Source organism: Ovis canadensis, chromosome 6, assembly GCF_042477335.2.
Source record: "Ovis canadensis isolate MfBH-ARS-UI-01 breed Bighorn chromosome 6, ARS-UI_OviCan_v2, whole genome shotgun sequence".
In the NCBI taxonomy this organism is placed as follows: Eukaryota; Metazoa; Chordata; class Mammalia; order Artiodactyla; family Bovidae; genus Ovis; species Ovis canadensis.
Window position 1 is genome coordinate 27105084 of NC_091250.1, and position 4659 is coordinate 27109742.

The following is a 4659-nucleotide window of genomic DNA, read 5'->3' on the forward strand; positions in this document are numbered from 1 at the left end:
ATCTATAAAATAAAGGAGTGGAAATTTTGAGATTTATAGTACCATATTTCCTTTGTTTTTTTCTTTTCCCCCAAGTGAAACAATGATTTTATTTGAGGCATAAAAGTGAATGCATTTCTGTCACATAGGATGAGGACAACTTGAGGGTCCTGGTTTCTAAGATAAGACTTTGTCTTAGACACATTTTCCATTAAGCTTCTTGGGAAATTAATCAGTAAAGGAGCAAGTAAGACATGGCCTGGAAGAAATCATTGCTGTTGCTGAGAAGTTGTGAAGCAAGGGAAAAATGTATTCAGATCAGTGTACATGTTTCAGAGGTCCAAGGAGGAAGAGAGTGGTGTGGGAAAAACAGTCTAATTTCCTCATGTTGGCAGTGATATGGCCCTCTCCTTCCAGGGAAATAACTTGTCTCTAATCGGAGTCAGCAGTACTGACTTGGCGGTTTTGACTGCAGCAACATCTCAGGGCTCCCCAGTTCCCTGGATCCCCTGAAAAACTCAGAGATGAAGGGTGGGGTCTATGTCATGGACACTGCCACTTGCTCCATGAAGCTGGCCATATTTATGTCCCTTTCTGAAAGGCCTGCACACTTGTGGATACTCAGGATGGTGTGGACCTTGGTGCACAGGTTAAACCATTCAAGATGCTGGTCCAGTGTTTCAATCTGCAGGCCACTTTCATCAGGAAGCCAAAAGCCCTACTGAAATGGAACTGCCTGCAGATGGCATCCTGCCCTTCAGGCTCCCTCCACCTCATGGCAGGTGGGTTTGGCAGCAGCTGGTCCTCCTCCTCAGCACTTAGCTTGTGGGCTTAGCCAGTCATGAAGTGGGGAAAGGTGGGGGCATGGATGCGGGCAGCTGCGGTAACAGTGGAGTGGAGGAGTATGACTTACAGTTCTATACTTCTAAGAGATACTTAACTGTCTAAAATTTTACAATAATTGAGAATAAAATGAAAGGTCCATACCATATCATTAGAAGGCTTTTGGGTGGGATGCCTTTTTTTGTACATAAACTCTCAATCTTTTCTTCTTTTGTAATTAATTTTATTGGGTTAGAGTTGATTTACAAGTTTCTGTTAGTTTGAGGTGTTCAGCAAGTAAATCAGTCATACGTCCACTCTTTTTTAGATTCTTTTCCAATATAGGTCATTACAGAGTACTGAGTAGAGTTCCTATACTATACAGTAGGTCCTTGTTAGTTTTCTATTTTATATATATGGTGTGCATGTGTCAACCCCAGTCTTCCAATCTAGGCCTTCCTAGGGAGATGCTTAATAAAGAACCAAGACAGGCAAGGAAAAATGCTTACAGCTAATAATTCAGACGTGAGACAATGGCATCTTGAGATGCTGGCGCTCTCCAGCCTCAAAATCTCTCTGTCCCAGTAAGAGCAAGCCAGAGGAGGCATAAGCGTCTCTACACAGAAAAATGAAATGGATCATATCTCTGTTTGTCCACGTTCCCCAAAACTCCAACAGAGGACTTATTGTGCTCACATAGATGAAGACGTTTCTCTTTCTGATGTTAGAGATTTAGGTCTCTGGCAGGCAACTCAACCCCAAGAATGGCATTAAGACTCAGATTGCCCTAAATATCCATTCACCGCTTGCATTTTCTTTTAGCTCTGTAACAACACATATATGAGTTTCTTTTGACAAAAGATAGACAGTTAAATACTAATTACTACTAGAAACTTGAGAATAAACCCACAAATAAAACATTTAAAAGAGATGTTATGGGGAGCGAGGTGGGAGGGGGGTTCATGTTTGGGAACGCATGTAAGAATTAAAGATTAGTTAAAAAAAAAGAAAAAATAATAAATTTCCCATTCATTATACCACAGCATTCCTTTAAAATTCTATGACTTTATGCCAGTATTTTTTGGTGGTGTTTTCATGTACGTCATATTCACAAAATCACAAAATTGTACAGCTGAAAGGTTCTCACACAGTTTAGTCCTGTGCCTAACATTCAGAGAGACTGAATAGCTACCGCCTTATGATGGAAAGCCCTCCAGTTCCCATGTCCGTGTTTTACCATTATACCTCATTGTCCTGGAATTTTGACAACTTACAAATGTAAAGAGTGATGAGTTATCACAGCGTCTTAGACCACTTGAATTGTCAGATGGCAGTGTAGCAGTTTTTTAAACATAGTACTCTCTCTCATATCAATAACCTGTCATCCATCACATAACATCTAACAGTTAAATTTCCCAACTCTTGTAACTTCAATGAGTATTCTTTTAGGAGCCATCTCTGAGAACTTCTCGGTTTAGATCTGATGATAGTTTTGTACATGTCTTTGTCTCACATCATGTGTCCTATCTCACCAAATGTTTACCTTACAGATAATGACCATATCTGCTAGTTTACATAAACCTCCCTGTAGTGCTTATTCCAGTTTTATGAAATCACTTTTTGAATAAATCGCTTTTACTTGGACAAGCCATATCTCCCTAAGTCCTTTAGTTGGCTGTTTCTAAATTTAATCTGTGGAACATCTTTCCACTTTCTTCCCAAGAAGGCGTCTACCACATTCCCCTATGCCTGAATGTGTACCTTAGACTCAGATGATTGCCTAAATACACACCTTAGTAAGAAAGCCATAAATAGATTGATTTGGCCACTTGGGCAACTGCCTATTTCAACACGACTCAAATTCACTATTTCCACCGACTTACCAAAAGAACTCTTTGGGCAACAGGATCCTTTCTCTGAGCTTCAGGAGGATGTTCCAGAGATTATAGAGTCCCTGCATCCAGGTAGCTGACTTAAATTTGATTTACAAAGCAATAACATGAAATACCAGCCACACCTAAAATAAGTTGCTTCATTTCCCCAGCAGATCCAAATGCATGCTTAAATGACACTTCAGCCAGTCTTTAAGACATGGCTCAGAAGATAAGAAAAGGACTTCTTGTCTAGGACGTTTATTCACCTGCTTGCATTTCTGTCTGAAATCTAACCTCTAAGTTTGATTATTCTCGAGCAGAGCTCATCACATGTGCCTTTAGGATACATGATAGTATAGGATGCAGTCACTGCTCCTAGCTACCCTTTGTCACTTGTCCTTTTCACTATAATAATCCAAACTAGCTTCTGACAGGTGACATAGTAAAAGCTGAGATAAATGAGGACTATGATGAGAGTATGGGGCTTCCGGGGTATAAAATATGATGGAAGACAGAATAAATAAATAAATAATTATCAGACAATTCTCAGCTTGAAACTTTGCTTAGGACTAGCTGTGTTTCTCAGGGTTTCTGGAACATCGTAGAGCACAACAAAGATGTAAGTGTTCCCCAGGGAACCTGAAACCTAACTATGGTCATGTCCTTGGGCACACAATGTGGGTTCCCAGGCAGGAAGATCCTGAATTCTCAGAAGTCATACCAGACCAAACCATGCCAGACTCTTGCCCTTTGTCAGGGACCCAGTCCAAAGAAACCATAACATGTTTTTCTTCTAAAAAGATTTTAAAAATAAATATATGCTCTCTGAAACCCACTTAAGATACTGTGGGTTCTTACAGATTTCACACAGCTTATATATATGGCTCAAATGAACTGGACAAAAAGGGCATCTCACAATGAAAGGACTTTGTTCAGCCCGAGCAAAGTTGAGCAGCTTAATAATGGTGACTTGGTACATTTTAAAGGTGTAAACTGCCAACTGATCACTATTGTGCTATAGTTAAAATAGAAAGAAGTACATTCAAAGTATAGGAAGTATGTGAAATGTAAAGGAGAAGTGGTAGGGCCAGGCTGCAGCTCCCTTTTCTTGTTATGGTTTGACAATATTTTTCAAAGGATGCTACTGAGTAATTTGTAAAGGTAGTTCACTAACTTTTATTTTAATCATCATTAAGCTTCTAACTGCAAAGATAAGAATTGTTTCCTAGTATTTTGTAGTAAGATAGCCTATTTTGTCAGGCTTCCCTGGTAGCTCAGCTGGTAAAGAATCCATCTGCAATGTAGGAGACACCAGTTCAATTCCTTGGTCAGGAAGATTCCCTGGAGAAGGGATAGGCTACCTACTACAGTATTCTTGGGCATTTCTGGTGGCTAAGATGGTAAAGAATCCACCTGCAGTGTGGGAGACCTGGGTTCGCTCCCTGGGTTGGGAAGATTCCCTGGAGGAGGGTTGGCAACCCACTCCAGTCTTAATCCCATGGACAGAGGAGCCTGCCAGGCTACAGTCCATGGGGTTGCAAAGAGTTAGATATGACTAAGTACAGCACAGCTTATTTTTTCACCAACATGATGTTAGCAAAGTACAGTGAGGTAAAAGATTATTTTAAAAAGACTGTATGTGTTTAAGTTTTGCACATCTTCAAGCTAAATATATAAAAATGGAGTTGCTGATAGAGGTCTAATATATATCCTTAGATAATTTCTGGATTTGTAGAACTCTAGAAGTTCTATGCTAGGAGAACTCCATCACTCTTTAATTTCACATATAGTTTTGTTCTAAGTTTAAAAGTGTTCCAGCTTACTATAATAGTGTTTGAACCTCAATTTACTGTTACTTGTGTGTTACTTAGAAAGATATATTCTTATTTCCCAGTGGTGGGATGATTATCCTCTCTGATTCTCCCCATGCCCTCCTGAATACATGTATCCCTTCTCCCAATCAAATTTTAATTCAGGTGAAATT

The 4659-nt window shown here is 39.7% G+C and overlaps 1 pseudogene; it reads right to left on the reverse strand.

Annotated features, from left to right (window-relative positions):
- Nucleotides 1–517: 517 nt before the first annotated feature.
- Nucleotides 518–822, reverse strand: LOC138442879 (pterin-4-alpha-carbinolamine dehydratase pseudogene; annotated as a pseudogene).
- Between the last annotated feature and the right edge of the window lie 3837 nt (nt 823–4659).